General features: G+C 50.0%; 1 long non-coding RNA gene across 1 annotated transcript in view; it reads left to right on the top strand.

The window, feature by feature from the left end:
* Positions 1-8,937, top strand: part of LOC121103712 — an 18,226-nt gene that overhangs the window by 897 nt on the left and 8,392 nt on the right. The window lies entirely within an intron of this gene.

The following is an 8,937-nucleotide window of genomic DNA, read 5'->3' as shown; positions in this document are numbered from 1 at the left end:
CCCCCCCCCCCCCCCGCGTCCTGGGGAGCGGCCGGCTGTCCGGCGGCGGCGGCGGGAGCCTTCTTCTGCCCGGCTCCAGCGCCGGAGGCCGGCCTGATGCGCTTTCCCCGGGCGGGCACGGACTGCGACAGAGGAACGCGGGCGGATGGACGGGGACCGACGGGGACGGGGCGGACGGGGGTGGATGGACGGGGACCGACGGGGACGGGGCCGGACGGATGGACGGGGGCGGACGGCTGGCTAAGCCCCTGCGTCCCGAGGCGGCAAGTGTGAGCGCCCTGCCTTCTGTGTGTTCAGAGAAGGGACAGGTGGCGTCCTTACTTTCCCCTGTGGGCCTTTACCGTCCGGGGGTCGTGTGTGCTTTACTGGAATTCGGTTTTAATGACGGTTCCCTCCAAGCGGCTTGGTTGAGAGAAGTACGTCCTCAGTGTCCTAATGGAAGTGAAGAACACAGTATATTTTTGGCATTTTCTTTCTTTTTTTTTTTAAAAGATTTTATTTATTTATTTATTCAACAGAGATAGAGACAGCCAGCGAGAGAGGGAACACAAGCAGGGGGAGTGGGAGAGGAAGAAGCAGGCTCACAGCAGAGGAGCCTGATGTGGGGCTCGATCCCGTAACACCGGGATCACGCCCTGAGCCGAAGGCAGACGCTCAACTGCTGTGCCACCCAGGCGCCCCTGGCATTTTCTAATCTCGAGTGTAGATTAGGGTTCTGAGTAATCATTCCTTCACCTTTTTACAATTGCACCCCTACATTATTAAGCCATGACCTTTACCAGTCGTGTGTGAGCCCCCCCTTGCCCCCCGAGAGTTGGTGTTAGGGCTAGATCCGGAATTTGTTACCGCTTTCCTTCCCCATTATTGTCTCTGAGGGAGTAACTGGACTTGGCAGGTCGTGTCGGATGTGTTCCAGTATGTGACTGGTTTTAAGGCAATACAACTGTACTTTTATATTCCCTTGTAAGAGGCCACACCTGCGGACAGTCCCGTGTCGGGATGTACAAGGGGGGTGTGCGCTGCCCTGGGCAGTACCTGCAGCCCCAGCTTGCCCTGTCACTGGTCTCCCCATATTCCAGGTCTCCTCAGCGGCCGTGCTCCCGGTCATGGCCGCGTTCCTTCATCGGTTTTCCCTGTCTCTCTGATGCCCTTTCCCGTGCTCCCACCTTCCTCCAGCGGCACTTGGAGACCTGGCTCACATGGCATCTCTCTGTACCCTTTCCGGGCCCTGGAGAGGGCATGGGTCCCTCCTTTGTGGGCGTGCTGTGCCCCAGAGCTTGGACTTGCACGGCCAGTTACTGATGCCATTCTGTACTGATTTCGCTTTGTGTCTCCCTGCCTCTTCTAAGATACAGGGTGCATGCCGTGTCTTACTTACTTCCCGCCTCTCTTACTGCAGTGCCTGCCGCTAACAGACACAGTAAACACTTGTTGCCTGACCGGCTGAGTGGATGAGTGAACGCATTTAGTTTTCTGAAGTTTCTGTCGTGTTCAGTACAGGGAAGAGCAGTAAAGCAGGCAGCTACAGACAATGAAGAGGGTGCTGATGTTGTCGAGACAGTCTCCAAGACCGTAGACACAAGGCAAAGGTGTGACTCGGTTGGTGCTGCTGCAGAAGAGGGGAATTACCTAATGAAGAAGCGTTGAGCCACAAACAGTGTTTTTGTCTTTTAAAGATCAGCTCCACTGAGGTATAACTTACATAAAATGCAACCACTTCAGGTGTACATTTGGTGAACTTTGGCACTCATGAGTCCATGTAACCATGAGCGCAGTCGAGATCTGGAACCTCTCCCTCACCAGAGATGTTGCCATGTGTGCCTTCCCAGCCAGTCCCTCACTGCCCCGTCCCAGGCATCTCCGGTCCTCTTTCTGTCCCTGTGGAGATATGTCCTGTTGTTCGTGCACCTGATTCGTGGGAAGCCAGTGACTGAGACGGGGCTTGAGGCACAGGGAGCTTTATTATCGGAAGGGCAGGGGGCGGTCCCAAAGCTGCCTTGCCTTGTCAAATCTAGGGGCAGTTTACATAGGGTTGGTTGGGAATGTGAGTATGCGAAGGGAAGTTCATGGGCTTCTTGAAACTTGAGGGGCCAGTCTGGAAGCCACTGAAGGTACACATTCTTCCGGACGGTGGAGCGCCATCTGGGACCTGGTATACGTCAGATAGTTTTAAGAAAAATGTTATCTGTTTTTCATCAGATTCTTATAATCAGTGTGCAAACTAGGGGTAGAGTGACAAGGGCGAAGTTAACGATGAATCATGCACAGGGGAACACGAAAGAACAGAACGTGGGTCTAGGTTAATAACCCAGCTACAGTACAGCTTATGATTTCAGAACAGGTTCCGGAGCCAAGCGCCTGGCCTCACTTTGTATCATTTCACATACGCAGAGTCATACAGCACACGCTGGTTAGTGGATTATTGACTCAGCAGGTCTTTGCTGTTAACCGGCCCCTTTGTGTTGCGGGGTGCTGTCAGGCAGGTTCTCTAGCCACCCTGCTGCTGAGCATGTGTTTCAGGTTGGGCTGTTGTGAACACTTCCGCTGAGGCTTTTGTGTGGACGTCTGTGTTCTCCTCTCTTGGGGAAATCATTTGCATGGGAGGCCCCCGCATCTTCGGTGAGTCTACATGTAGCATCTTAAGCTTCCGACTTGTTTGTCTTGCTGATAACTTGGACTTCACTACAGTGTAAATTAGGGTCAGTGTAATAAGATACCACTAGACACCAAGCACAGATAGGGATGTGGAGTGTGAAATGGTAAGAGTCACTCTGGGAGAAGTTCTGGCAGTTTCTTACAGAATTAAGTACATACTTCCCTTCTGAGCCAGTAACTCTACTCTTAGGTAGGTACCCATGAGAAATGAAGACCCGTGTCTGAAAAAGACTTGTACAAAGATGTTTATAACAACTTTGTTCATAATAACCAAACTTGAAAACAGCCCCTGTGCCCATGGAGAGAATGGCTAAACTGTGTTCTATCCATACAACGGGCTGTTAAGGAAGTGAGCTACTGGGGTCATGAGCTGAGCCGAAGGCAGACCCTTAACTGACAGCCACCCAAGCGTCCCACAGCCCTGCATTCTTGATGAAAGGGAATACCAGCTTCTCCCCTCATTGCGCCAGACCTGCAGGCCTGCTTGGGCAGTAGACACGTGACTCCAGCCTCCCAGGGAGCCCCAGGTCCCTCCCTGAGCTTAAGGAGGATTTTTTTTTTTTTTTTTGAGAGGGAGGGTGGAGAGAATCTTAAGCAGGCTCCATGCCCAGTGCAGAGCCCAAGGCGGGGCTCTATCTCACAATCCTGAAATCATGACCTGAGCTGAAATCAAGAGTCAAACACTTAACCAACTGAGCCACCCAGGCACCCCAAGGAGAAAATTTTCTAAGCAGAGCTCACCACAAATCAACAGAAATGGGGTGTGGTTGGGGATACCTTGACATTAAAATACATGGAGAAATGCTCTAGTGTTCACTTAGCATGTTTTGGAGTGAAATCAGGTGACCTCTTTTAGCATAGGTCAGGGCGTCTTGGTGAAGAAAGAATCATCATGGGGCCTTCTGACACTCAGGGTTGTGTAAATTGTGTGTAACACTGCACATTGGTTCATGCCACTCTCTGGGTAGACAGCAGAACCCGTCTCCCTGCTGTTGCCCTGCCCTCTGATTTGGGGGTTTCTCTTGCAGAGGATGGGGACCCTGCAGTATTTGGGAAAAGAAACTTGACCATGCACAGAGGTAGGCCAGGGGTCCTGCCCAGCGGGATGCTCCCCTGGGCACGGGGTTGCCCTCAGTGACATGAGGCCACCAAGCTGAAAATGAGTTTCTGCAATTTCAGTCTAAAAGGCCTCCACTGTGTGAGGATTCAGGAACTGTGCACGGGCATGGCCATCAGACTCAAGGGGTAGTGATGGCTGAGAGGGTCCACAGGGGCACGGGTGCATTGCTGTGCAGACATTCCCAGTCCCCTGCCGCCCACATTCCTGCACACACTGTGCTCACGTTGCATGCCCTCAGCTTTCCTTCCACACCCTGAGAATCATCTCAAGGTCTTATCCCATGTCTAGACTCAGGAATGCTAAGATAAAACCACAGCCCTATACAAGTTCCTCCTCCCTCTGGAGGGGCTGACTTCTTTGGTACCAAGCTAAGTGCTGCCCATAGCAGTCAGGCTTGTCTGGGCGTGGCCAGAGTTGTCAGGCCACAAGCCCCTGCACCTTGGCCACGCAGACTCACGGGGTGCGTACTCAAGTCCTGCTCGAATCTTGCATACGTATTCCAAATCTTCTCTTCAAGTCAGAAGATTACCTTTAATACGAAGTGATCACCAGCAATTTGAAAACTAGACAGAGGTTCCTCTGAAAAGGCTGTAATCCTGGCAATACGAACACTGAAAAGGGACCTGGTTAGATGGGGTAGCTACCGTCCCTCCGTGTCCACTGCGTGTGACCTACTCCCTTCGAAGGAGTGCATTCCTACAAATGCTGTAATGAGACTCACAGTGGCCTCTGCCGAGTGGTGTCTGCTGACGAGACCCCAGCTGCCTGGGAGGGAGGGAGAGCACCCTGTGGCTGCTGTCTCCCAGGATGGCCCACAGGCATGGGGTCCCTGTGCGGCCATATGTGGGGGCTTGTGCTGAGTCACCTCCCATAGGTGTTAGCTTGCTGGCAAAGAGGGTCCCTTTTGTGGCACCACTGGGCTTACTGTCTCCAGACATCTCGACACACTGACCTCCTTGCTTTCCCTGGTCCCTGACCGTGGGATCCTGGAAGTGCATGGGTTAATGCGGTGTGAGCCCAGCCCAGAGCAGCTGCAGAGGGACGGGACTGCAGGCCTCAAGAGCAGAGCCTGGCATCAGCAGACGGCCAAGAGCAGGCACAGCTGCGCTGGGTCTGTGCTGAGTCTGTGCTGAGCCCTGACATTGGAGAGGGTCCTACACCAGCACGAGTGACCCCCCACCCCAAAGGACATGGGCCTGCACCCAGCACCTCTCAGCAGTTTGTTCCTTTATTCCATCAATCAGTGAAGCGTCTTTCTTCACTGGGATTTGGTGAAAACTTCACTGCATTCCCTTCAGGCACCTCCTGGGTCCTGGGAGGAGGCCAGAATCAGTCCTGCAGTCAGGGCTGGGCTCTCAAGCCAAGGTCAGGAACTCAGTCTCTTTCCCCTGGGGAGCCTACTTGAGGGGTCTTCTTGTCTCCACTCCTAAAAAGAGTGAGCCTGTCCCATCAGATGTCTCAGGACCCCCAACAGAGTCTAAACTCCAGGGTGGGCACAGTCTCACAGTGGCTAGATGCCTCCTCTCTGGGAGACAGAGGATGGGAAGTGACCCCTGGGAGAGCATTACCTCCAGCTGCCCAGAACACTAGCCTGGGCTCCATCCTCTGCTCCCTGTAAGTGTGGGTCAGCCTGGGCCTCTGAGGGCCCAAATGCCGTGCAGTGTCCCTGACAGAGATGTGCCAGGATCCCAGACTTGGGAGGGCCATCCCTGCCTCCAGGGCTTCAGCCGTCTGCCCCTGGCCTCATTGCCTCACTTGCAAATGGGCTTCACCCCGTGTGTCACACGCGGGCTTTCAGAGAAGGCACTGACTGTCTCATGTGCACAGGACTCCCTCCAGAAGTCAGTACAGTGCATGTGAACTTGAAAACATCCCAAGGAAACCCCATGAAAGCAAAGCAGTGCTTCTGGCTGAGTTAAGCCTGCCCTGGGTCCTTCCCTGCAGTCCTCGGTAAGAGAAAGCTGCAGTCATTGTCAGCCTGGTATTGGGTCTCTGCAGACAGGAAGTCTGAGGCAGATGCAGAGGGGAGGGAGGAGGGGCTCATGGCACCCATTTGCTTCTGTGATCACCACTGTACACGTCTGATTGGAGCAGGTGCAAGGGTGAAACGTCTCCAGATGAACAGTGTTTGTCTTCACATCATCACCACTAACAGTGGTGACCCCCTGCCCAGCAAAGAGGCCCACCTGGGTGGCCTTCCAGGAGTCACATCATGGCCCTGGCTGTCCTGTTAGAGAGCTGGGGCCTGGCAGGCTCCCCTCCTGGGTCCTGGGCACTGGTCACCCATCATGAAAGGAAGGTGAAGGTGGGTTTCTGCCCTCTGTTTTCTCTACCATGTTAGAATTCTAAAAGATGGGACATTTTCTGTATTTTAGGCAGCTCTTGAGGACATTGACGTGCCCTCAACCTCAGTCAAATTTGTAACTGGAAAAGGTCTTACTCTGAGGTAGCTGGTATTTTCCTTTCACATAGCATCCTGCCCCCCACCCCGATACTGATGAAAATTAATAAATTTCATTTTATTTTATTTAAAATACATTTACTCCTGGGGCTCCTGGATGGCTCATTTGGTTCAGTGTCCAACTCATGATTTTGGTTCACATCACGATCTCAGGGTCGTGGGGTTGGGCCCCATGTTGGGCTCCACGCTCAGCACAGAGTCGACTTGAGATTTTCTCTCTCCTTCTCCCTTTGCCCCTCCCCCCTGCACTTGTGTGCACGCTCGCTTTCTCTGTCTCTGTGTGTGTGTGTCTCTAAAATAAATAAATTTTCAAATACATTGATTTCGTCATTGCGAAAGTAACAAAAGGAACACTTTTCTGAAGCCAGCAGGATCTGTCAATTTTAAAAGCTGGTGAAAATAGGTAATAAAAAAATAGGGAAGCAAACATACTGTACATACATTTTTAACTTAAAATTTGTAGCTGTGCATTAATTTTTAACAATAAGTTTATTGAGATATATATACTTTTCATACAGAGAAAACTTCAGGTGTTAACACCACATGTTGGTAAGTTTTGACAAACGTAGAACATCAGTCAGGGTGCATAACAGTTTCCTTGCTCCAGAAAGTCCCCTCATCCCTTGCTGGTCAGTACCCCACCACACCGCTGGCCGCCATCCCCAGGTGGCCAGTTCTAGTTCCAGTTGCCACTCGATGTTTCTTTTTCTTTAATGTTTTTTTATTATATTATGTTAGTCACCATACAGTACATCCCTGGTTTTTTTTAAATGTTTTTTTATTATATTATGTTAGTCACCATACAGTACATCCCCGGTTTCCGATGTAAGGCTCGATGATTCATTAGTTGTGTACAACACCCAGTGCACCATGCAATACGTGCCCTCCTTACTACCCATCACCGATCTATCCCATTCCCCCACCCCCACTCCCCTCTGAAGTCCTCAGTTTGTTTCTCAGAGTCCATAGTCTCTCATGCTTCATTCCCCGTTCTGATTACCCTCCTTTCTTTATCCCTTTCTTCCCCTACCGATCATCTTAGTTCTTATGTTCCATAGATGAGAGAAATCATATGATAGTTGTCTTTCTCTGCTTGACTTATTTCACTTAGCATTATCTCCTCCAGTGCCGTCCATGTTGCAGCAAATGTTGAGAACTCGTTCTTTCTGATAGCTGAGTAATATTCCATTGTATATATGGACCACATCTTCTTAATCCAGTCATCTGTTGAAGGGCATCTCGGCTCCTTCCACGATTTAGCTATTGTGGACATTGCTGCTAAGAACATTGGGGGTGCATATGGCCCTTCTCTTCACTACGTCTGTATCTTTGGAGTAAATACCCAGTAGTGCAATGGCTGGGTCATAGGGTAGCTCAATTTTTAACTTTTTAAGGGACCTCCACACTGTTTTCCAGAGTGGCTGTACCAACTTGCATTCCCACCAACAATGTAGGAGGGATCCCCTTTCTCCACATCCTCTCCAGCAATTGCTGTTTCCTGCCTTGTTAATTTTTGCTATCCTAACTGGCGTAAGGTGGTATCTTAGTGTGGTTTTGATTTGAATTTCCCTGATGGCTAATGATTTTGAACATTTTTTCATATGTCTGTTGGCCATTTGTATGTCCTCATTGGAAGAGTGTCTGTTCATATCTTCTGCCCATTTTATGATTTATTTGTTTCTTGCATGCTGAGTTTGAGAAGTTCTTTGTAGATCTTGGATACCAGTCTTTTATCTGTAGTGTCATTTGCAAATATATTCTCCCATTCCGTGGGCTGCCTCTTAGTTTTTTTGACTGTTTCCTTGGCTGTGCAGAAGCTTTTTATCTTGATGAAGTCCCACAAGTTCATTTTATCTTTTGTTTCTCTTGCCTTTGGAGATGTGTCATGAAAAAAGTGGCTATGGCCGATGTCAGAGAGGTTGCTGCCTATGTTTTCCTCTATGATTTTGATGGGTTCCTGTCTCACATCGAGGTCTTTCATCCATTTGGAGTTTATCTTTGTGTATGGTGTGAGAGAGTGGTCAAGTTTCATTCTTTTGCATGTGGCTGTCCAATTTTCCCAGCACCATTTTTTGAAGAGACTGTCTTTTTTCCACTGGATGTTTTTTCCTGCTTTGTCAAAGATTAGTTGCCCAAAGAGCTGAGGGTCCATTTCTGGGCTCTCTATTCTGCTGCATGTTTTTCTCTGAAAGAGCTTTAAAAATGACCCCCCAACCCTTTCTTTCATTCCAGGTCTGTTAGACAGGTGTACGTAATTCTGATACCTTTGCCTTGGTCGTGAGAAATTTCTTTGCCCTGGCCGCTTTCAATACTGTATCCTTGGATCTAAAATTTGCGGTGCACTAGCGTGACGTGGCGTAGGTTTGTCGTGGTTGAGCTTGGGAGGGGTCCTCTGCGCCTCTTGGACACGAATTCTTGTTTCCTTTGCTAGATTAGGAAGTTTTCAGCTACAGTTTGTTCAAATATCTCTTCTAGACCTCTGTTGTTCTCTACCCCTTGAGCCAATGATTCAGACATTGGAACATTTCATTAGTCAGTAATCTCCCAAACCATCATTCTTGAGATTGGATTTTTAAGTCCAGATTCTATTTTAGCTTTCTTCTTCTACTAACCATCCTCCCAATTCGCTGATCGTTCTTCTGCCTCATTCACCCTGGCTGTCAGAGCCTCTAGTTTTGACTGCATCTGGCTCACTAGAATT

Source organism: Ursus maritimus, unplaced genomic scaffold, assembly GCF_017311325.1.
Source record: "Ursus maritimus isolate PB19 unplaced genomic scaffold, ASM1731132v1 scaffold_2, whole genome shotgun sequence".
Classification (NCBI taxonomy): Eukaryota; Metazoa; Chordata; class Mammalia; order Carnivora; family Ursidae; genus Ursus; species Ursus maritimus.
This window is presented reverse-complemented; position numbering and strand designations above follow the sequence as displayed.